General features: G+C 42.6%; 2 protein-coding genes across 2 annotated transcripts in view; both read left to right on the forward strand.

The window, feature by feature from the left end:
* The window catches only part of KIF1B (kinesin family member 1B), a 325,658-nt gene that overhangs the window by 44,899 nt on the left and 255,403 nt on the right, over nt 1-25,356 (forward strand). The gene's annotated exons all lie outside the window — the stretch shown is intronic.
* Nucleotides 1-25,356, forward strand: part of UBE4B (ubiquitination factor E4B) — a 112,314-nt gene that overhangs the window by 2,106 nt on the left and 84,852 nt on the right. The gene's annotated exons all lie outside the window — the stretch shown is intronic.

Here is a 25,356-nt window from a genome sequence, read left to right on the forward strand (position 1 = left end):
GTTTAGAAGTTTTTACATACTTGAGTTTTCACTAAGAAAACCATTAAAGCATACAGACCAGTTAAGGAACTGTATAATCCGAACTGTAGCTCTTCACTTTATCCAGTCCTTGAGGAAGGTACTAACTTTTTTTTTTTTTTTTTTTTTACCATATATGGAACAAGTGTAATCATTGTGGAGGAGATAGACATTTTTCAAGGTCAACAAAATATTAAAATAAATGTGAAAAATTAAATTCACTAATATAAGATCAATATAAAATTATGGTCAACAAATTAGTTGGCCTGAACACAAAGGGACAGTTCAATAACTGGTAATTTTACTCTCAGCATAATCTAAAACAAATATTTTATGGGGAAAAAGCTTACGTTTTTTTTAATCCATTTCCTTTAATTCTGGGATTAGGTGAACAGTTCTCAACAGAGACATTTCCAAAAGTTTTGCCTTATTGTTACTCTGTTGGTGGAAACTTGTGTCACAGATACGGTAGTTGACATTTATTTGGTTAGAAAATAATACATTTATATTTATAACTCAAACATGCATCTCAGGGTGTAAACAGTCAAGACATTGATCTTTCAATCTAAATTAGGAAATTAGGTAAGACAGAGTTTCATATTTTAGCAAAATGAAAATATATGAGAGTGCAGTCCATGAAAAATAGAGGCTGCTATAACCAGGGTAGTAGCTTTAGAAGATTTTACATTATGGGTACTTTTTGGTCCCTCTTATAGATCACCTTGAATTCTTGTACTTTTCTTCTCTTGTGCTTTCTAAGTAGAGTATTTCTTTAACTTCATTGCTGTTTATATAGCACATTACAATGAGTCCTTTGCGGTACAGAGCAGATCCATGACTAAGTTTATTCTCTTCAGGAACCTGCATTTCAAGGCGTCATTATTCACATTACATTCATTCTGTACCCTGCTCATGTGTTGTTTTTTTTATACCAAAATGATGCTCTGAGTAGGGCAGGTATTTTAAACTGGTTTTCAACTGTGGTGATGATGTGTTTTCATTGAAATGATTTTCTTTTTTTTTTGCAAAATCTGTATGACCTAGTTCATCTTCAAGAGGGCTGGCTGGGATTCAGGGTGTGGTCAAGGTTTTAGAAGTTGTCTTTCTTCCCAAATGCAGAATATGTGAGTTGTCTTCCTTCCCAAATGCAGAATATATGACCTTGGACATTTTAGCAGTGTTTTTTCAGTGGAAAGGGACCGACATTTATTAACAGTCTTAGAAGCCTGCTCTGTGCCAGGCATTTTACAACCATTGTCTCATTTGATAAAACAGTGCAGTCCAGCAGTTCCTTAAATTTTCCTTGTTTTATAGGTGAAGCAACTGAGAATTAGGTTAAGTCCATAGTGCCCTGGCTTAGAAGTGGCAGAATTGGAATTCAAACCCAGGGTTCCTGATCTAAAAGCTCTTTTTACAGTATTTTACTGCCCAACAACTGGCAATAAATTCACCACAGCTTCTATATAAATATCCTACTAACATGCTTGATCTGCATAGTTTTTCTGTAAAAGTGTTGTTTTTTATGAATTCATTCATGATGTGATCAAGTTTATAGTCTTTTTGGTGCTGACTCTCATCACACCCCTCCAAAATCATTCACTCAGCAAACATTTTTTAAAAAGGTGCTGTTGCTTTGTGACCACCTAGAGGGGTGGGATAGGGAGGGTGGGAGGGAGACGCAAGAGGGAGGGGATATGGGGATATATGTATATGTATAGCTGATTCACTTTGTTATAAAGCAGAAACTAACACACCATTGTAAAGCAATTAAACTCCAATAAAGATGTTAAAAAAAAAAAAAAAAAAAGATGCTGTGCATCTCCAGCAATGTGTTAGGTAGGTTAGGAGAGACACAGTCTTTTTCTTAAAGAAATTATTTAACTGGGGTTAGGGGATGGGTAGAGATAGAGATAGCTAGGAGTCCAGCAATTACAATACAGGGTGCTAAGAGCTATTGTGGACCTACACACAAGACAGTAAGAAAAACAAGCAGGGAGCCCCGGTGGCTTAGCGTCTTAGGGAAAACTTTCAAGAAAAAGCGGTGCTTATGCTGAGCAGTAGTTGTCAGGCGAAGGGCTCTTGAAACCGGCTGTGAAACTGGGGAGCCCAGGAAACCACAAGAAGTAGTGGGACTGGAGACAGGATTTGTCTGGGTGAGTGGCCGCAGGCAGACAGGCACCAGGTCTCGGACGGTTTTCAGAAATGCTTAGGAGTTTGAACTTTCTCAGTAAGACTATCAGAAGCCTTTGAGGGATTTTAAGGGATTAGAAAGATAACTGGCAAGGGTGTCGAAGGTGGATAGGAAGAAGGTGGCTGCTGTTGCTATGGGGAACAAGGCAGTGGAGTCTGAAGCAAGGCCTTGGCAATGGGAACGGAGGAGAGCAGACATCAGAAATATTGAGGATCTAAGTTAACCCACTTCTGATGATAAGTTTGATGTGAAGGAGGTGGAGGTAGGGGAGGAAAGAAAAAGATGACTCCTTGGTTTCTAGTTTGGGAGAAGGATGGATTGGAGGAGAGAGAAGGAATTCCAGACAAGGAGCAGATTTTGGGGAAAGCAGATTAGTTCCTTTGGACCACTGAAAGATGAGCTGACATAGAGATGCCAGCCCTGGCCTTTCTGCTCTTAACATCTCCATCTCTGACCTTTTCTTTCTTTGTAACAGGCCTCAGGACCTAAGCTCACTTTTTTCAAGTAGATCATTGCTAACACTCACTTGATACCCAGGATTCTCCTTCCTCAAGCCTGGAAGGAGAGTGGGATGTTGCCTCCCAGGTCCCTTCTCCACTCCTTTTTGTTCATTTTAGCCAAGAAACAGAGAATGGTAATGATAATAGCTGATATTTATGAAGCTCTTAATATGTGCTAAGCACTTAACTTGCTCAGCAAGGTTGGTATTAATAGCCCCGTTTTACAGATTAAAAAGTTGAGGCTGGAGCTTCCCTGGTGGTGCAGTGGTTGAGAATCTGCCTGCCAATGCAGGGGACACGGGTTCAAGCCCTGGTCTGGGAAGATCCCACATGCCGCCGAGCAACTAGGCCCGTGAGCCACAACTGCTGAGCCTGCGCATCTGGAGCCTGTGCTCTGCAACAAGAGAGGCCGCGACAGTGAGAGGTCCGTGCACCGCGATGAAGAGTGGCCCCCGCTTGCCGCAACTAGAGAAAGCCCTCGCACAGAAACGAAGACCCAACGCAGCCAAAAAATAATAATTAATAAATAAATAAATAAATAAAATTAAAAAAAAAAAAGTTGAGGCTGATAGAAATTAACTTGCCAAAAGGTGCACAACGAGGAAGTGGTAGAACCTGGATTCTAATCCACAGTCTGATCCCAGAGTTCTTAATCCCTTTGCTAAACTACCTCCAAAATAGGAATAATCTGAGCCAGATGTAATGGTTATGGCATTTTTATTGTCCCTTTTGAGGTGGGAAGTGGAAGCCCTCGTTATTGCTAAGAGTGGAGCTCATCAAATAGCCCTCTACTCTTTTAGGGGAAAAAGAAAGACTTTTGACAAGGGGTCCTTGGGTCTTCAGGCCTGTGCTTGGCACAGAATGCATTTTCTCAGAAGGTACTTGTGGTGTGTCCAGGTGGAGAGAGCTTCCTGTAGCAGCTCATTCAGTGGTACTTGCTGTTTACTTGCTGCATGTCAGACACCGCACAAGCCTTGCTTGCATGGAGCTCCATTCTAGTGGGAGGAGACGTGATAAACAAATACATACACATAAGATGTCATTTGGTGACAGTACCACGGAGAAAAATAAAATAGGCTATAAAGGGATGGAGAGCAATGCGAGGAGTGTGTGCAGTTTTAGGAGGACTTCTGGAAGGAAATTTAAAGGATGACAGGGAGCTGTCTGGGGGGAAGCGCGTTCTCAGTTACAGGGAACACCAGGAACCAGGGGCGTATCCCCGATCTGCTCTAGGAGCAGCAAGGAGGCCCAGTGTGTTTGGAGCCTGCTAAGCAAGGGCACAGTGGCCGGAGATGAAGTCTTTCATTCACTCAGCAAACATTTACTGAGTTCTTGTAACTGGGTTTCAGTCAATTCTGAGGTGCCCCACCCTTTTTTTTTTTTAACTTCACATTTTCACATCTTTGAAATTGGGATGCTTCTTGGTGTAATCACGGTTGGCCACGTGGCAGTTGTGAAAGTTGTCATTTCCTGTTTATGTGTAAACCTGGTTATACCTGTTCATGTTGTTGCACCTTCAATTAAATGCTGTGCATGATAAATATAGTTGCCATTTTAAATGCCTCCCCCCAAATTACACTTTGATTAGCAGTGAAAGCATATGTTACTTTGTATGCAGAGAGAAATGGAAACAGCAGTGGGGTCTCAATTTGATATTAGTAAAGAAAACAAAGAAAATGTTGGTGAAAGAATGACCACAATTTCATATTTTATTGCAAAGCAGCAACCAAGTGCATTAGGGAGCTGTGGAAAGGCAGAAATCCACAAGTCTCTGAAGCTGTGTCACATTTTGAAATTGAACATACAGTTAGAAGGACTGCCTTTTACACCCAGGCAATGCAGTGGAAGGTCAGAGACACTCCACCTTCTCAGAAAGAAATTTCAAAGCAATGAGAGGCTGGTGTAACTGATTACTACTCTGGCCTGGTCTGTTGTTAAGGTATTTTGTTGTGGTTTAATGGACAGTAGTTTTTTTTCTTGGTGGTGCAAAAAACAACGGTGCAGTTTACAGTCAGTGACATTTTGTATTTGATGACATACGGTATATGCCCAGCTTTGTTTTAGATCATGAGGATATATGAATGAACAATACAGGCAGAAATCCTTGCCTTCATGGGGCTTACATTCTGATTTATGTGGGGTTTTTTAAAATTTATTAATTAATTAGTTTATTTGGCTGTGCCGGGTCTTAGTTGCGGCATGTGGGATCTAGTTCCCTGACCAGGCATCGAACCCGGGTCCCCTGCATTGGGAGCGTGGAGTCTTAACCACTGGACCACCAGGGAAGTCCCTGATTTATGTTTTAAAAGAATCATTGTGGCTGCTGTGAAGAGAATAGATAAAGGGGGAAAGAGTGAAAATGGAGAGAAAGGTTAGGAGGCCAGTGCAGGAGTCCCAGGACCAGGGTTTGTGGTGGCGAAGGTGAGAAAAGGTCAGATAGAGGATGGTCAGATAGTATGTGGGTAGAGCCAATAGGATTGTGTGATGGGATGGATGTGGAGTCAAGAATGGCCATCTGAGCTGGGATGTCATCGAGTGGACCGTTGTAACAGTTGAAATAGCACGACACGAAATAGCGGCTGCTTAAACCAGATGTTTATTTCTCTCTAAATAGAAGTCTGGGTAGGAGGCTGGGGCTGCTGTGGCAGCTCTGCGCTCATTAGGGGCCCAGGCGCCTTCTGTCCTGTTGTACCAACTCTCCTAACGTATGGCATCCATCTTTTGGTCCACATCTGTTTGCACTGTAGCCAGAGGGACGAGAGGAGAGGGGAAGGAGGAGTCACGCTCCTCTTTAATGGCACAGCTTGGAAGTTGCACAGATCACTCACTTCTGCTCACCTCCCATTGGCCAGAACCTAAGTCACGTGGCCACGGCTCCTTGCTGGGAAGCTGAGAACTGCAGTTCTTACTGGGTAGCCATATGCTCAGCTAAAAGTTCTCTCATGTTAGAAGGGGAGTACAGTCAAGGCCATTCTGTTCAAACTCTTCTTCCGAAACCTAAAACACACGCTCTGCTTTCCTAAAGAGGCAACCTTCAGTTGAGTCCAGAATCTCTGGGTGATATACCATCCAGGAACCTTTAGATTAAAATGCAAGTTATCAGCTGCTTTCCCCTCCCCACGCCCCCGCCCCACCATGTGCTCTGGTGGAGTAGGATAGAATCATGGAAATAACTACCATTTCGAAAAGGGAAGAATGGGGAGTACAGATCCCTCACTGGTCCACAGCCATTGTCAGCTCCTGCCAGGCTGTGGTAGGGTGTCTCCCTGCCTTGGTAGTGGTGGGAGTTCCTGACACAGTCCTTTGGGGCCAGGCCATTGGAGAATATCCCCTTCCTGGGGCCGAACAGTGTCTTCAGCTTGTTTCTTTCAGGAGACTGAAGGAGTTGGCTTTTTCAACCCTACTTGATCCCCAAATTACCAGACTCTGAGCAAACTTAGACTACACTGTGGACGTGCCTTAGGCAGACCTGTTTTCCCTTTTATCTCTGCAGGCAAATTGGCAAACTGCAGCTTGAGTCTGTCTCATTCTTGCGGAACTTCTTGCTTAAAGTGGCAAGAAGCCAATAGGCACCCAAATTCCGAATTGTTCAACCAGTTCCCCTAGAATTGTAGGCCGTGTAGGCATGCAGGCTATTTTCTGAGGTGTCACAGGTTTTACCAAACGTTTTATTGTGGCCTAACAAGGGTTACCAGCCTTCCATCCTGCAATATCTGTGCCTGTACTGAGCCCTAAGCTGCTGCCACGTATTTATATTCTGTTTAGGTTGATTACTTCCAGGTTCCAAATTCTGTATATTAGTTAAGATATTGGTTTGATTGCTGCAGCAGAGAGATCCAAAATAAAAATGGTTTAAATAAGATAGCAGCTTATTTTTCTTTTAAGTAAAAATCTGGGTAGGTGGTTGAGAGCCGGTTTAATAATTCCATGATTACTAGGGAGCCAGTTCTGTTTAGTGCTCTGTTACCCTCTGTATGAGGCATCTACCTTGTAGTCCAAGATGGCTGCTCCAGTGCCTACACACACATCTGCATTCCAGTCCTCAGGGACCAAAGGGGAGGACATATTCCTGTCCGTCAAGGGCATGATCAGAGGTGTCACACATCATTGCTTACATCTCCTTGGTCAGAACTTAGTCACGTGGCCATAACCAAATGCAAGGGTGGCTGAATGTATAGGAGGAGGAGGCAACTAGCTGCCTCTACCACAGTGATGCCAAGAGTTTTAGCCTACACAGCTTGAAAAATGGAGTTGTCCTGTACTGAGGTGGGGAACACTGAAAGAGGAGATTAGAGGGAGAAATTAAGCTATCTGTTTTGATCATATTCTTGTTATATTGCTTATTATTTGTCCACTTGGAGATGTTAAGTAGGTTGTTGGATAAATGTTGGGCTTGCAGTTCAGGAAGAAGGCTGGGGTTGGGGATACCAATCAGGACGTTATCAGTATATTTAAAATCACGAGAATGGACAGATGACCTAGGGAGTGAGCCTAGAGAGAAGAGTGGAGGTCAGAGGACTGAGCCTTGAGCCTCTCCAGCATTTAGAGACAGGGAGGTAAAGAGGACCCAGAGGGCTTCCCTGGTGGCGCAGTGGTTAAGAATCCGCCTGCCAATGCAGGGGACACGGGTTCGAGCCCTGGTCTGGGAAGATCCCACATGCCGTGGAGCAACTAAGCCCGTGCGCCACAGCTACTGAGCCTGCGCTCTAGAGCCCGAGAGCCACAACTACTGAGCCTGTGTTCCACAACTGCTGAAGCCCATGTGCCTAGAGCCTGTGCTCCGCAACAAGAGAAGCCACCCCAATGAGAAGCCCCTGCTCGCCATAACTAGAGAAAGCCCAGGCGCAGCAACAAAGACCCAACACAGCCAAAAATAAAATAAATAAAAATAAAATAAATTAATAATAAAAAAAAAAAGGGGACCCAGGAAAGAACTGACAAGGGATAGCCACTGAGATAGAAGGAAAGACAAGAGAGCCTGGAGTTCTGGTGTCCAGGAGAAGAAAGTGTTTCATGACGGAGGGGCGTGTTCAGCTCTGTTGAATGCCAGTAAAGTAAATTAAAGGAAGACCAAGACTCAACGATGGGATTTGGCAACGTGGAGGTCATTAGTGACCTTGACAAGGCCAATTTCATTGCTGAATAGGTTCAAGACAGAATAAGACAGAACAGGATGGGAGAGTACATAGCTCAGGAGTGAGGTATCAACTCCAGGGGTATACTGGGGAGCCATCCATAGACTGTGAAGCCATGGGTTTAAAAAGTGGGAAGAAGATATTTGGCGAACATATCTATCTATCTATCTGTCTATCTATCTATTTATTTATTTATATATGTATGGCTGCGTTGGGTCTTTGTTGCTGCGTGCAGGCTTTCTCTAGTTGCGGCGAGCAGGGGCTACTCTTCGTTGCAGTGCGTGGACTTCTCATTGCAGTGGCTTCTCTTGTTGTGGAGCACGGGCTCTAGGCGTGTGGGCTCAGTAGTTGTGGCTCAGGGGCTCTAGAGCACAGGCTCAGTAGTTGTGGCTCCCGGGCTTAGTTGCTCCACGGCATGTGGGATCTTCCCGGACCAGGGCTTGAACCTGTGTCCCCCACATTGGCAGGCGGTTTCTTAACCACTGTGCCACCAGGGAAGTCCCAGAACATATCCTTTTAAATTTTATCTTTTACCATTTCCTATTATGATCACTAATTCCTTTATTCATTCAGTAAATATTTATTCAGTCTTTACTCTGTTCCTCTCTTTCCCGAGGTAGGAAGTAAAGGTGTGGAGGTAGATTTGTATATTATTCCTAGCAGGGTGTTTGGGGCCTGAAGAGTTCCAAGTGTAAATTTTGAACCATAATCTGGGCACACTGAATCATACTACAGTTAATCTTTAAAACATTTAAGAAAGAGTGGCAAATAGGTATATGATAAAATACTAATTTTGTTTGTGTAGTTTCAGCAAATATATGTGGGATGTTTACTCTCTTCTGGGTATTGAGGGGTACATGTGTGGAGATACCATCTCAAATATGAGTAAGACCTGGTCTTCACCTTCAGCGAGCTCGTACTGCAATGGGGAGACAGGAACACAGCCAACTCCAACTAGAGTTCAAGGGCTGAAATAGATATTTAAGTAAAGGAGTACAGTTGATGGAGCAGTGAATTCTGACTGGGGAAATCTGGGAAGGGCTCTGGGAGGATTTGAGTTAGTCTGTAAAGATGATCAGAATTTTTGACATTTGGAAAAATCTGTGGTGAGGATAAATGTTTCAATTATTTCTTACTCTGGGCAAACTCTGTTACATTCACTCTTTTGAAATTGACTGTAAAATCTTTAGAAGCACTGAAGAAAAATTGGAGATGGTGAAAAAATCTCTGATATTGGTGGGTGTTTGTAGGTCTGAAAGGTTTTGCCATGTGATTATTGAGCACAGCCAACTGTGTAACCCCAGACGCTCCTAAACCAGTAAGAGTCAGCAGAAGCTGAAGGAGGAGTTGAGGAGAAATAGGAAGAACAGAAAAGGTGTTTCATTAAAATCGCTCCTCCTATCCTGATATTAATCACACTGGTTGGAATTGTCTATTCATTTGGCGTATCTCCTACTGCAGCATAAGCCCTGATTATTCTTGTTTTCACTGTTTTTTATCCATCTCTTAGCACGGGGCTTGACACAGGGTGCCCCGCGGTAAATATTTGCTGAGTTCACGAGTTGACTGTAAGGCGTCTTTCCGTGACTCCCAGTTCTTGTGCTGCAATAGTGTTTTGTTTTGTTTTTGCTGTTGCTACATAAAATTACATCAGATAGGTTAAGGTAGGCACTGGAGAGAAACCTTACTGTCAGAGCTGTAATTCAGAGTCAGATGTACCTGGGTTTTAGGTGGACCAACCGATCGGATGACCCAGGGCAGAGTACTTTCTGAGCCTCGGTTTCCTCACTTGTAAAATGAGGGTCTGCATACCTGTCTGTGGCATTGTTCTTCATATTAATTGCAGTGATACATAAAGTGCTGAGTGCAGTGCCCTGGCAGAGTATGTAGGGACATATTAGCTCTCGTATGTCCCTTCCTGGTACATATTAGCTCTCTTTTCCAGAGTAGGATTAAGTTTTACATGGTTAGAATTTTAGTTGGTGCTCATATAGCACCTAACGAGCCCTTTGCACGTAACAATGCTGAGAGCGTAAAAGGAGGTCTCTCACTTGTTAAGGTAGCAAATAGGCTGAGGCTTGTGTGAAAGGTTGGGTTGGAATCCTCTCCCCCAGCCCCTTAAACTTCCTAAAGTCTCCTCTCACCCAGCTGCCATCTTTTGTGTGAAGCCACAGTGTTATCACTTGTCACACCTCCTCCTCCTTTTTCCTAAAATCTGGAGTGATCAGGTGGTCTGCATGTACTAAGGGGGTGAAGGAGGAGCGAGGAAGTTTGAAAGGATGGGAACTGTGCAGACAGGAGACCTGAGGAGTCCCAGGAGAAACACGCTGCATATCAGGACCAAAAACCAAAACACGGGGTGATTCAGTCTGCTCAAGTCAGATGATGTGTTTTGTCTTCTGAAGGGACTGTCCCCTCCTGCAGGGCTGGGGAAGGGGAATCTCTGAATGGGATGACACTGTGTGAACTGCTTACCAGCTGCCGTATCTTTAGCATCATTTGAAAACAGTAGTCAGGCTGGGCAAAGAGGTCTCTTTTGGGTCCTAGTATTGAGAATGTCTGGCCTTGACTTAATTAACTTTCTAATTAAACATTGTGAAATGTATTCAGTGCACATTGTTTCTTTGTTCCCTGTCAGTGTTTGGTATAGATTCTAGATGTGTAATAGTGTCATGGTAATTAGTTAAATTTTCTGCCTAGATGAGGTGGCCCTTTTCTTTTATGGGTCTTTTTGGGAGCTGAACTCCTTGGGTTTCCAAACAAATCATCATGCACATCTGTCATGCGCCAGGCACTCTTCTAGGGTCATATTAGGTCAGGGTCTTTGGTCAGACCTCTGTCTATACTTGTCACCAGGGCTGGCTTCGCAGACATGTGACCTGCAGTCAGAAGTGCCCCACACTTGGTCGAATGCTCTACTGTTGCTGTCTTGAAATTTTTAATACATTTGAGCAAGAGGCCCTGCATTTTTATTAGGCACCAGGCCCCACAGATTCTGTAGCTGGTCCTGCTTTGTCACTGACTTTCTCTGTACAGGTGGGTATATGTCTGGAGAGTGTTTGGTTAGAACCAAGGTTATAGAAAACGGTATGAAAGCTCATCAAAGACCGATGTTCAGGTTTTAATGGAAAAAATATTGATATATGTCTGACTCTAATGCCATGTCATTAATAGAATTTCTTGAAATTTTTAACAAGTTTCTGCTTATACACAATATTGAATTTTTGGATAACTCATTTAACTTCATCAGATAGATTCACTTTTTTTTTTTAAATCAATATTTTTACATAGAGGCATTTACTTCCATATTATCTTTTTCATGTTGCATATCTTATTTTTCCAATTTCAATAAAACCTCTTTTGTATTTTATCAAATACATTGGTCATATTTTTATAGTATAAACACTTGTTTTCATGAATTATGAATTGTTGCATTTAAAACTAATGTGTTTTAAAATTAAAAATTTTTTAAATTAAAAAGTGTTATCCAACAGCTAGTTTTCTATATTATTAGTGCTTATCTGTAAATACTTCTTTGTGCTGGCCAATCAGGTATTATGATTGACCCAAAATAATCATATACAGATATCTCATTTTCAAAAATAATAAAGTACATTTAATGTTAGAGATGGAAAAATTTTGTATATATGAATGTCCTTGTGGGAAAAACTTATTTCTGAGAGGGAAATGAAAATTGGTGGAAAATTAAAAAATATCTAGCAACCTTTATAATCTACTGAGTAGAACTTTTTATGTGTGATTTAATTTACCCATAAAATTATCCTGTTTAGGCTATCGAGGGATATGAATATTTAGAAAAAAGCAGGTAGTAAAGTTTTTTTTTTTTTGGCCACGCCGTGTGCATGCGGGATTTTAGTTCCCCAACCAGGGATCGAACCCGTGTCCCCTGCAGTGCAAGTGCGGAGTCTTAACCACTGGACCACCAGGGAAGTCCCTTTTATCTTTTTTTAATTAATTAGTTAATTTTAAAAAATTTTTGAGGCATGATGAAGGAAAAATTTTAAATGCTAAAAAGCAATAGCAAAACCCTTTTACCTTACTGTATATAGATATGCCAGAGGAGTTTACACTTTGGTTTCAGCAATAATTATTTTGTGGGCCAGTTATAAAATGTTAACATTCAATCTACACGGAGAAAGAAATGTATAGCCCCTTTGAGCTTTGAACATCAGTTACGTAGAGTAGATGTTTAGAGTGTCATTTACGACATTTTTGTTTTAGGATGCTACCGTATGACAGCATATATATGTTTATGTTTGGTGAACATTAATTAATTAATTAGCTTTCCACTTTTATGTTAGTTAACCTTTTAGTTGTGATAAATACAGACCAGGCATCATTTCCGTGGAGTTCCATCACAGGAGTGCCCAATTTTTTTTTTCCTTCAAGGCCAACTTGGGGCAGATGGGTTGGTCATCTGCAAGGGCTTTTGTGTGTTTGTTCTTTTTTACTTTGTATAAATGTCCTCACACTCAAATAGTTTGGTGGTTTCTGGTCTAGGGAAATGCGGATAAAGCAGTCTTTTGCCTTGAGGTGTTATGATTAGAATGGCTTGTGAGTGGGAGAATTTTAGTGAATGCCAAGTGGAAAATATGCTTGTGAAAGTGTCCCATTAGACACCTCTTAGTCTTTTTTTTTTTTTAATGGTTAAGTTTTTTTAAAGTAAATTTGTTTATTTATTTATTTATTTTTGGCTGCGTTGGGTCTTCGTTGCTGTGTGTGGGCTTTCTCCAGTTGTGGCGAGCGGGGGCCACTCTTTGTCGCGGTGCACGGGCTTCTCATTGTGGTGGCTTCTCTTGTTGCGGAGCGCGGGCTCTAGGCACGCGGGCTTCGGTAGTTGCGGCACGCGGGCTCAGTAGTTGTGGCTCTAGAGCGGGCTCTAGAGCGCAGGCACGTACCTAACACATACCCAGGGTTCTCCATACTATTGATCAGATGCAGAAAATATTGACATCAGTCATTTTTGTTGGACTTTATAAAACTCCATGTAATGAAAAACCATGTAATCACTGCCTGGCATTGGAGAATATTAAGGGTCAAACCTTTTTTCTCCCTGAGACAAAACAGTTTATAGTCTCTTTTCTAATGACAATAAAATCATTTCTTTGTCATGAGCCAGACTGTGGGGTTGGTTGTTTGGCTAGTTACGTAGGTGTGAGTGTCCTATGGTAAAGCAGCCAGGGTAGTAGAGTTCAAAAGACAGTTAGTTTGAAAATTGTGTATTTTGCCAGTGACTGCTGGAACTTGGCCTCTGTAAGAATTTTGTGCTTTATTTTTGAGAGATTTACTCAACTAGAAAAGTACTCATGGAGGAAGTCAGATAACTTACCTTGTCTGCATTCCTTTCGCAGGGAAGGGAAGGGGAGCCTGGCAGGCAGCTGAGTGGATGTGGGTAAAGACAGGCACTGGAATAGACGGGGCACCGGCCCCAGGACGCTGAACACAGGACAGCCAGATGGATAGCGAGTGACCACAAAATGGTCGTGTCCAAACCAGGAGTCTTCCGAGAGTGAAAGGGGCTCTGTTAAAATTAGACAGGAGCACCTGGAGTGCCCTGCTGGGATCCATGGTCCCCCTGCTGTATGCGACACGTTTGGGCTGGGGAGGAGTGTTTGGGAAAAGCACTGATGCTTTAAGGTTTTGATTTGGGAGTCAGTCGTGAACATGGTCATCTTATCCTTTGGAGAGGAAATGCAGCAGAGAAAGCAGGCTTCTTGTAGCTTTGAGTAAACATTTATTGAGTTGGGTGGGTAATCTGGAAAGTGAAGCAGAAAATGATTGGAAAACAGATTGCAGAGGTGACATTGCTGGTCTACTCTTGTCTCTCTCTACTGTGCTTTGTGTGTCCTGTGGCAGGTTTCAGCTGATTGGAGGGCTTGGTCCTTTATTTGGAGTATGGGGTCTGGGCTCGTTGAGCTGTTAAATTCATGTGTTACAACTTACGGTGCACAGTCACAGGAATGCGACCAGCTGTCTGTTCCTTTCTTCTGATACCTCCCTTTTATGACTTGCTATTAAAGGAAGGGTAGAGAACTGCAAATTCTGCAATTAAATGTACTTTAGGTTCATTGTATTATGAGGCAAAAATAAAAATAGGAAACAGAAGGTAGAAGCAAAATCTTTGTTCAGAATCTCACCATCCAGAGATACCTGTAGTTTACATTTTGGTGTATATACTTTCTTCCACTATTTTTTTCTAGGTTAGGTATTTTCCCCCCACAACTAAATCTTCTAACATATGATTTTTTTTTTGTCCCTCTAGAATCATAGATTTTTGGAAATTGATTTTAGAAATTTTTCTAACCTACCCTCTTCGTTTAAAATTATTTTTTTCTGATTATAAATTCAGTAGTATAGATTCACTGAATTCTGCATGAGTCATTGTCGAAGACTTCCATAATCAGGAATAAAGGGAAAAGCAAGAATTACCTGTAAACCTGTTACCCAGAGAGAACCATTGTTAATTTGGGGTGGGGGGGATGGCCTTCCCGGATTTTCTCAGTGTGTATATACTTCGCATACTCTGCTGTTTCCTACCTTTGTACCTCTGCTCTATCTGGTGTCTTCCTGCTTGAACATTACAAGTTTTGATTAAAAAAATGTCCAGTTCACTCTGGTTCAAAAAACAAGATGCCACCTCTAGTCCTGCATTCCCCTCTTGCTGTCACTTGATCCCTTGGCTCTACTTTCACAGACTAGGCTCTTACAAGGGTAGATCTCTTATCCCCACTCATTTTTCAGTCCCCCCTCCTTCCCTGTGCTTTTTGGGGAGGCTTTTTCCTTCATCTTTCCACTTAGATTGCTCTTGCTAGGACCACCTGATTGACAAATCCCTTGGCACTTTTCAGAATGTGTTTTTAACCTCTCTTTGGGTTTTGACCATGGTGACCACTTCTTTTTTTCAAAGTCTCTTCCTTTGGATATCATGGGGATACAGCTTTTCTTGATTTCTTTCTTTCTTTTCTGTCTCCATCACAGACCGCTCTTTCCTGTATACCTTAAATGATGATGTTTCTCAGGATTCTACTCTCGAATCCCTTCATTCCCTACCTTCAAGGTATATCTGTTGAATGCATGAATGCCTGCACGAATGAATACCCTTTTACTGGGCCTTCACTTATTTATTCTCCAGGAACTTATTTAGTGCTCCTGTGGTCCATGCTCAATTCTGCAGTCCTCAGGAGATGGATGTGAACTAGATAGCAAATTTCTGCTCTGGTACCTAGAGTTATCTACCATGTAAATAGTGGTACTGATGCCCTGAAAGTTCATATCTCCTGCTTGCGATCTGGACCCAAATCTCCCAGCTGCCCCAGCCTGGCGGACAGTGAGGGTGCGTGTCTTCTCAACAGCTATATTCTACACACGGCTCTGCTTTGGGGTATCACTGGAGGGCCACTGAAACTTGCTTCCGCTCAGTGCTCACCAGGAGTTCTGTTGAGGGCACGTGTTTATGGGGGATCGAGTGAAGGATATGCAGCCCATTCATTCCCTGAGAGAGTGATTTTTAATCTGTTTTGAGTCAGGGACCTCTTTACAAATCTTATGAAAACTGGAGATCCTCGTGACCCTCAGGTTTTGAATCCCTGCCCTTAGTACTCTAAAGTCGATCCTAAAATCAAGCCACGCCACAAAGGTGAGGCAAGGCCCTCCTTCCTCATTTGGGCCACTCTAAAATTGATTGCTTCCTCTGAATCATATTTTGGCATTAGCGTCTGCCGATACTGAATATGTGATGTGTGTTGTCACTCACATAGTGTGTTGGTAAACTACATGCGTAATGTGTACTAATCTCCCTTCTGGCTTTATCTGATTCTTTCTGTCATCATCTTATTTCTGTCCTAGTTTCCTTATCTATCAATATTTGATTTTAACTTAATTTAGGTAAGTTAAATTAAAAATGTATTTTATGTGTTTTTTTGTTAATCATTTTTCAATCCTTGTTAGAACAAGGAAATGATAACCATAAATAAAACAAATGTCAGCTGCCTATAGGGCATTTCTGTTTGGATATTCTTACAGGCATCTGATACCCAGTAGTCTAACCATAACTCATCTTCTCTTCTTAAAAACTCCTCCCTCTGTATTCTCAGTTTTAGGAATTTTACCATCCACTTAGGTATCCTGGCCCGAAATCTAGACTCTCCACCCTTCCTCACATCTCACTTCCAAAATAATAACTGAGTTCTGTTGATTATACACATTAAATATCCCTGGAACTGTCCCTTGCAGCGTCCCCCTTGCCCAGGCTTGATTTGTCCTGCCTGAGTCCATTCTCCGCATGGTAACTAGAGTGATGTGTTTTAAAAGATAAATCTGACCCAGTCACTCCTTCAAAATCTCTTCCTTGCCATCATGAAAAAGTTCAGTCTTAGGATGGTATTCAGAGCTCACCATGGGCTTGCCCCAGCCTGTCTTTCCTGCCTTGTGTCTTGCTTTGGCCATTCACATGCATCCTTAACAAGCAACCCAGAATTCCCTAAACACTGTGTGTTCTCACAAAGCCTCCCCACCTTTGCCAGTGCTTCTCTGTGTCCCTTTGCTTGCTGAGTCCTGCCTGTGCTGAGGAAGAAACTCTAGTCAGGTAATGTGCACAGCGTGTTTGTTATGTTGTAAAATTTGTATGTTGCTTGATTTTCAAAATTACTCTTTGGGCTGATTCAGAAATGCCTTACTATAGTTAGCGAAAGTGATTTTGAGTCCTGAAAACCTAATAGTGAAAAAAGCCAGGTGTTATTCTGTGCACGAACTATTGATCATGTCTTTGGGGTACTGAGTATTTATAAACATGTACACAGTAAGTAATACAGCAGCTTATCCAGCTTAAGCAAAAAATGGGATTTATTTTAAGGATAACAGGGGTCCTCCTTCTGAACCCAGGGACAGAAAGATAGCTGGGTCACGGGAAGGAACTGGAACCTGGAATCCGAACGCTGCCAGGGCTTCCTTTGCCTTGGGTTCGTGCTTCATTGTAATCGCCCCTTGTACACACTGTGCATTACCTTCCCTCTGTCTCACTGTCTCATACTCATGGGCAACCCTGGCTGCTGCAACTTCATGCCTACTGTGTGCAGCTGAACACAGCTAGAGAAAAGCCAAGCCGGGTGGGCTGGTAGGTGTAATTTTTTCTCTCAAGTTTTTATTCTGAAAATGTTCAAATCTGCAGAAAGATTGATCGACTCACCTGGATGGAATCATCGTGTGTTAGCGTTGCCTTTTTCCGTATTCACTTAGTATGTAAGTGTGTGTGTGTGTGTGTGCATGTAAACATACGTATGTAAACCTACATGTTGGTTTTGACTGAACTGTTTGAAAGTACAGAGAACCATAAAGCAGAGATGGGGGACAGGAGGTGGCCAGGGAAGGCCTCACTGGGAAGGTAGCATTTGAGCAAACACCTGAGGAGGGGATGCTGGGCAGTTGTCTTAGAGAGGAATGTGCTAGGGAGAAAGAGGCAGCAGTACAGGAAGTGACCCCTAACACCTGGACAGTGTGTTGCTGAAGAAAAAAGAGCCTCTGCTGCACTAGACTGTTTTACTGTCAAGATATCCCCTGCCCCTTCCTGGCGGAAGGTTATGCTTCTCAGCCCCACTGGCTGTAGGCGTGGCCATGTGACTTGTTTGGGCCAATGAGATGTGAGCAGAAATGAATAGGTCCCTTCTGGGCCGGTACCCAGTGTGCACGGCCCTCTCCCTTTGCCTTGACAAGTGGGAGTGTTCCCTGTAGAGGCTACTTTGTCATCCTGGGTCCTTGGAGTGAGGACGATTTGCAGCAGAGCAGCACTTGCATCTGAATGTTTTCAGATTTTATAGACATAGTAGGAAATAATAATAGTTTCATTCTCTTCGTCAGAAATTGTGTGAAAGGAGAAGGAAGATGGGCAAAAACAGAAATTTATTACGAATCATTGCCATTTTCATTTGCACTAATACCTACTGTAATGTAAGTATGCCCAAATGGAATCACAGTGTGTGCCCTTTTGCAACCTGCTTTTTCAATTCAATTAAAAAAAATACTGTGGTAAAATACATATGACATACCCTTTAAGAGCAGGAGATATCGAAGTGAATAGGAAACACATTGTTTTCTTTAAAAGATACGGCATGACTAAGCTCCGTATGTATGTATGTATTATATATGTATGTGTGTATGTGTAACCTCCCTATGAAGTGATAATGGATGCCCCAAACATCCATTATCAAAGGAGAAGAGGGGACTTCCCAGGTGGCGCAGGGGTTAAGAATCCGCCTGCCGGGCTTCCCTCGTGGCGCAGTGGTTGAGAATATGCCTGCCAATGCAGGGGACACGGGTTCAAGCCCTGGTCTGGGAGGATCCCGCATGCCGCGGAGCGACTAGGCCCGTGAGCCACAGTTACTGAGCCTGCGCGTCTGGAGCCTGTGCTCCGCAACAAGAGAGGCCGCGATAGTGAGAGGCCCGCGCACCGCGATGAAGAGTGGCCCCCGCTTGCCGCAACTAGAGAAAGCCCTCGCACAGTAAACGAAAACCCAACACAGCCATAAATAAATAAATAAATAAGTAAGCAAGCAAGTAAATAAATAAATAATAATAGAATCCGCCTGCCAATGCAGGGCACACGGGTTCAAGCCCTGCTCCGGGAAGATCCCACATGCCACGGAGCAACTAAGCCCGTGTGCCACAACTACTGAGCCTGCGCTCTAGAGCCCGCAAGCCACAACTACTGAGCCCACGTGCCACAACTACTGAAGCCCACGTGCCTAGAGCCTGTGCTCCGCAACAAGAGAAGCCCCCGCAGTAAGAAGCCCGTGCACCGCAACAAAGAGTAGCCCCCGCTCGCTGCAACTAGAGAAAGCCCGCGCACAGCAAAGAAGACCCAATGCAGCCAAAAATAAATACATAAAATTAATTTATTAAAAAAAAAAAAGGAGAAGAGTTGCACTCTTCTCCTTTGTGTCTTTTCTACTCTCATTATATCTTGTGCAGACCTTATTTTGCTGTATCATAATTGTTGATTTTCTTCTATGTCTTTCTCCAGTGGATCTGGAAATCCTTAAGGATAGAGCTTATGACCCCAGTGTTGTCTTACTTTTAGTGCCTGCTACCGTGGCTAGTGCAAAGTAGACAAAAAAACCAATAAAGGACTGAATTTGGGGGGCAAGATTATGTTCATAAAGTGTCATTTTTTTCCTGTTTCATTTATCGATACTGTATATATTTTAAACCAAAAAATGGAAATATTCTTTGTTTCAGAATACACAGTCATCAAAGAGGGAGTTTACTAATATTCTAATGTTGTTAGAATATAAATACAGTATCTGAAACACCAACATTCTATGCATACATTCCTTTATTCGTAACTGATAATGGACAAGCACCGTGTCATCAGGGAGGTAAGGCTGCCTCCATCTGCAAGACGCTGCAGCTTCAGAGGGGGTTTTCTTCTGTAAAAGATCAGTGGGGTTTGGGTAAGATTGTACCCTCTAGAGTTAGACTGGCTACTCTTTGGCTTTCTAGCTGTGTGACCTTGAGCAAGTCGCTTAGCCTCTCTGAGTTCAGCTTTCTCATCTGTAAAATGGGAAAATAAATGTACCATCTCTTTGGATTATGAACTAAGTTTATACACGTGAAGCCCTTAGAACCAGCATTTGACACATGATAAGGGTTTGGTTCGTGTTAATGTTAATTATTCTTTTGTCTTAGAGTTTGCAGCAGCCTCCCAAAGTATCAATCATTGTCAGTGACTAACCTAGAAAACTTTATTATCTGAGTGCCATATTCACTTCCTCTTTGCAGGAGAGGAGATGATAGGATTGTATTGAGAAGTAAGGAGACATTTACTTGTGTTCAGTTGAAATCTTTGACTTAAATTCTTAAGTCACTTCTTGCTATAATGTTAGGATTTAAAGAAAAAGCATTTTTTCATATTTTTGGCCTCATGTATATAGGGTGACAGTGATAGACTGAGTTTAATATATTCTTTTTAAATGGGGATTTAAGTGACAAGACTTTTGGAGCTTTAAGTGAAAATTAATTTAAAATTGTGAATTTTAAAAAGGAAACTTGTGAATTTTAGATCACAGAGCTGTGGTGTTCAGATTTGAATGTATTTACTTTGAGATATATTGTTGGGCTTAGATATAGGCATATTGTGAAATTGTCATAGCATTTTATAACTTTTAGGTGTGACCAGCTATTAAAAAAGAAAATAAAACCTACAATAATAATCAAAACAGGAGATATCTCTAGAAGGACACCATCCCAAAGAGTAAATATTTGAAAGTGTTTTTCTTTATGTTGAAATTTAATATTTTAGAATTTAATAATTTGGAAAAGTAAAATGCTTTTGTAGAATGACTGTTTACTAAATTTAAAACAAGGTCTTTTGGATTTATTTTTCCCCACACAAACGCTAAAAATAGGAGGAGCAATTTGGCCCATCCTGTCTTAGCTTCTGCCTCATGTCACCACAATGGCCCTAGCTGTTTTGAACAGAGGCTGTTTTGAATTTATTTTTAGTTAGTCAGAAACGTGAGGGTAGGAAATGCTGCATCAAGATAAAACAGTTCCAGGGAAACCTCTGTTTTATTTATTTTTTATCCTTTTAAAATTCTGTCATTATTTTTTCGGCTGCGCCGCGTGGCTTGCAGGATCTTAGTTCCCCGACCAAGGATTGAACCCGTGCCCCCTGCAGTGGAACCCAGGCCCCCACAGCAGTGAAAGCGCTCAGTCCTAACCACTGGACCGTCAGGGAATTCCCGGGAAACCCCTATTTTAATGTCGTTTGTGAAATAAGAACTGAAACAGTCAAGACAAGAAAAACTAGGAATGAGATTTCATGATCAGTATGTTTGGGTTTGAGTTGTGGTTAGGACGTAAGTTGAGGAATTGGAAGTTCCTTTTTTATGCTCTTGGTTTTTTTCTCTCTGTGACATCTAGGAAGACAGTTCTTTTAAAAAGGACTTCCGCTTAACTTAAAAGACATTCTACCAGTCTTACCTGCTTATGTATAGAGTAGGCAAAGAGAATAACGTTTAATAATATTTTGGTGTGTCGGGACTATTTTTAGTTTGTGTCTCATACGTTCTGCTTGTGATGAAAGTGAGGTCACGTCTCTTAGTCAAATTAATTAGGTAAGCCTTCATACCTGCGATTGCTCAAAGCCATTCTCTTGCGATTCTCCAGTCCAGAAATTCCCAGGGTCCTCAGGCTGCTAAGCTGGTTCAAAGCCACCACCATGGTGGAAAGTGGTCAGTCCACTGAAGGGCACTGTCTTCTACTGAGAGCATTGCAGCGGGGGCCGCCCAGAGCACTGCCCCATCCATGGCTGTTTCTTCCCTTCCCAGAAGGTTTTTAAGATGGGGGGGTCAGGACAGGTTCTGCCAGTCTCCTCCTACCAGCTCATGTTATGCGTGGACCTGTCTCTTTTCCTTACTCCACTCCTCCATCTCTCTTCCTGGTCCACAGTATATTTCACAAAGTCTTGATTCTTCTTCTTTTTTTTTAGACCTGTGTTTGTGGAGTGGTGGTGGGGAGGGATTGGGGAGTACCAGCACGGTGGAAATCTTTCTTCTTGGAAAATTTCCCTCAAGCCCGTATTGCAGTGAGTCAGGACATTTATTCTATGTTTATATCACTGAGGAGGACATCTGAATGTAACATCTCAGGCTTAACTTGGCACCCAGATTTGAAGTGGCTTCATATTTTTTTCAAAAGCAATGTGTGTGCTTTTTCAAAGGTAATATTATCATTCCCTAAACAGTAAATTTTATGTGCAATGCATTTTCTGATAGTTTTCATTTATTCTTTAATTCATTCAGCAAATATTTAAAGAGCACCTACTATGTGCCAGGCACTCTTCTAGGCACGGATGAGCCATCAGAGAAAAAACTGAGAAAAGCCCGGGCCTGAAGAAACTTAGAGTAGGGGGATGGTGAACACGCAACACACAAAGAAACATCACAGGGCTTTCCTGGTGGCGCACTGGTTGAGAATCCGCCTGCCAATGCAGGGGGCACGGGTTCGAGCCCTGGTCCGGGAAGATCCCACGTGCCGCGGAGCAACTAAGCCCATGTGCCACGACTACTGAGCCTGCGCTCTAGAGCCCGTGAGCCACAACTACTGAGCCCTGAGCCACAACTACTGAGCCCGCATGTCACAACTACTGAAGCCCACGTGCCTAGAGCCCGTGCTCCACAAAAAGAGAAGTCACTGCAATGAGAAGCCCGCGCGCCTCAACGAAGAGTAGCCCCCGCTCACCGCAACTAGAGAAAGCCCAGCAACGCACAGCAACGAAGACCCAATGCAGCTAAAAAATAAATTAATTAATTAATTAAAAAAAAAAAAGAAGCATCACATATGTAGTAGGTCAGGTAAGAGCTGTGAACATAAAATGAATTAGAGAACAGGGCAAAGTGGTAGCTTTCTCATAATTCTCTGAGGAAGGCACTGTTTATGCCCATTGTACAGATTTGGAACTGGAAGCCCAGAGAGGTTAGGCGACTTGTCGTGAGCCTACCTAGGTACTGAGTTAGTAGTAAAGGTTGCATTTGAATTTCAAGTCAAGCACGGGTAAGTTTAGCTGCCTCTAAAGTAATGAAACTTAACTTCTAGCATATCCCCAAATGCTGGTTTCCTTGAAAATTTAAAGTCTCTTCTGTTGTACTGGTGTGTATATACAAACACATTTAAAAATGAAAATACTGCCTTAATTTCAGTATCAGGTGGTAAGCACAGTGTTTGTGTAAGGTATTTTAATTTACACTAAATTTTTAAAAATGGAGAATCCTCATAAAGACTGTAGCATTTCCAGTGGGCCTTGAGGGATAAGTAGGATATATTTTTAAAAATTATATCCTGTTTGAAACATGTAAAAGACTATATTTAATGTATAAGTTATGAAGAGTAATATGATGAACACCCATGAACTCACTACCCATAGTTGTAAGTGTACAGCCCAATGAATTGTCACAGAGTGGACACACCTGTGAAACGAGCATCTCGTTAAAAAAGACAAAAGACCATTACCAGTGCCGGAGACGCCCGCTTATGCCTCCCCCAGCCATTCTCCCTGTACCCCCGCACGCCCTGCCAAAGGTAACCACTATCCTGACTAATGTTACAGTTTAGTTTTTCTTGTTTTTGAAATTTATCAAAATGGAATCATGCAGTCTTTGCTTCTTCATGTCTGGCTTTTTTTTTTTTTTTGGCTGTGTTGGGTCTTCGTTGCTGCACGCGGGCTTTCTCTAGTTGCGGTGAGCGGGGGCTACTCTTCCTTGCAGTGCATGGGCTTCTCATTGCGGTGGCTTCTCTTGTTGTGGAGCACAGGCTGTAGGCGCACAGGCTTCAGCAGTTGTGGCACATGGGCTCGGTAGTTGTGGCTCGTGGGCTCTAGAGCGCAGGCTCAGTAGTTGTGGCGCACGGGCTTAGTTGCTCCGTGGCATCTTTCCGGGCCAGGGCTCGAACCCGTGTTGCCTGCATTGCCAGGCGGATTCTTCACCACTGCGCCACCAGGAAGCCTCGTGATTTGTGTTTTTAAAGAATTACTTTGATTGCTGTGTGGAGAATGGGTTGCAGAGGAATCTAGGTGATACATGCTTTCTTACTATTTAAGATTTTATTCTATACTTAGATTAATAAAAGACATCTCCCTAGCTCTTGGCAACCGCCATTCTACTTTCTGCCTCTATGGATTTGACTAGTCTAGGTGCCTCGTGTAAGTGGAATCATACAGTATTTGTCTTTTTGTGACTACCTTATTTCACTTAGCATAAAGTGCTAGGGGCTCATCGTGTTGCAGTCAGAATTTCCTTTTTAAGGTTGAATAATACTCCATTTATGTTTAGAGCACATTTTATTTATCCATTTATCTATTGATAGACATCTGGGTTGCTTCCACCTTTTGGCTTTTGGAAATAATTTTACTATGAACATGGGTAAACAAATACATGTTTGAGTCCCTGCTTTCAGGTCTTTTGGGTATATACCTATGAATGGAATTACTGGATCATATGGTAATTCTATGTTTAATTTCTTAAGGAACTGCCATACTGTTTTCCATAGTGGCTGCACCATTTTACATTCCCACCAACAGTGTACAAGGGTTCCAGTTTCTCTACACCCTTGCTAATAGTTGTTATTTTATGGGTTTTTGTTTGTTTTTTTGATAGTAGCCATCCTAATGGGTGTGAGGTATTAGCTCATTGTGGTTTTGATTTGCATTTCAGAAGTCTAAAGCTTTGAAAGTGTTTAAAGAAAGGCGGATGGGGCCTCTGCCCTCACCAGGCCAGAGTGGACCCAGGCGTATCCATTAGGAAGCTTTTGCAGAGGTCCTGGTGAGAGAGGGTGGTGGCCTGGAGAGGGTGGTGGCAGAGGGGCTGAGCGGGGAGGGTGGACTCCAGCGGAAGAAACAGGACTTGGTGGTAAGTTGTCTGCGTTTGAGGAGGTGAAGGGCAGCAGAGAAGCTGGGAACACAGACCCTGGGTCTCTGGCTTGGTAATTGCGTTGGGAACAGGTTGGGGGTGGTGTTTCTGGTCCGTCCCCCTCTCCCCCCACCCCCCAGTGAAGTGTTCCTGAGAGAACGACTTTGTTAGCTTCTTTTTTTTTTTTAAGAAATTCACGTTCTTTTATTTATTTATTTATGACTGTGTTGAGTCTTCGTTTCTGTGCGAGGGCTTTCTCTAGTTGCGGCAAGTGGGGACCACTCTTCATCGCGGCCTCTCTTGTTGCGGAGCACAGGCTCCAGACGCGCAGGCTCAGTAATTGTGGCTCACGGGCCCAGTTGCTCCGCGGCATGTGGGATCTTCCCAGACCAGGGCTCGAACCCGTGTCCCCTGCATTGGCAGGCAGATTCTCAACCACTGCGCCACCAGGGAAGCCCTCGTTAGCTTCTTTCAGTGAGGTTTTGTTTTTTTTTTTTTAAAGACACATATTCTTTTATTTCTGTTAAACTGAATATACAATTATTGTTCCCTAGGCAGCCAACTTTTACTTATAACTACAATTTAATTTCACGTTAACAAGACACAGACAGTGAAAAGACAACTTTGTGTAGATCTAATCACAACAGTAAATAATGTATACAAGTTTTTTTTTGTGACCAAACAACTTCAGGATTTTGTATAAATTCATCGATAGATGTATTTACAGCAGGGGGACAGGGAGGGGCTTCTGAACTTTGGGGTCAAGAATCAGGATGTTCTTGTTGTCTGAACAATAGAAGGAGCAGATTTCCAACAATGTTAGAATGACAGATAGATTCTTAGTTCAGACGAGGTCCGTCCCAGTTAGCATTTGTCGTAATTTAACTTTTTCATTTAACTTATTCGTAATGGAAAGAGTGTGAGCCGCCTAGTTGGTTTGCTTCTTTGATGCCTACTTAGGGCCAGAAGCCTTATCGTAATTGTTACGTATGCCCACTGCCTGGGAGGGCAGGTGCTCAGAGTTTATTGCCTGGTTATGAATTAAGGACTGTCAAAATGTGGGGAAAACATTTCTGTGATCCACTGGGATTTTG

Source organism: Eschrichtius robustus, chromosome 3, assembly GCF_028021215.1.
Source record: "Eschrichtius robustus isolate mEscRob2 chromosome 3, mEscRob2.pri, whole genome shotgun sequence".
NCBI lineage: Eukaryota > Metazoa > Chordata > Mammalia > Artiodactyla > Eschrichtiidae > Eschrichtius > Eschrichtius robustus.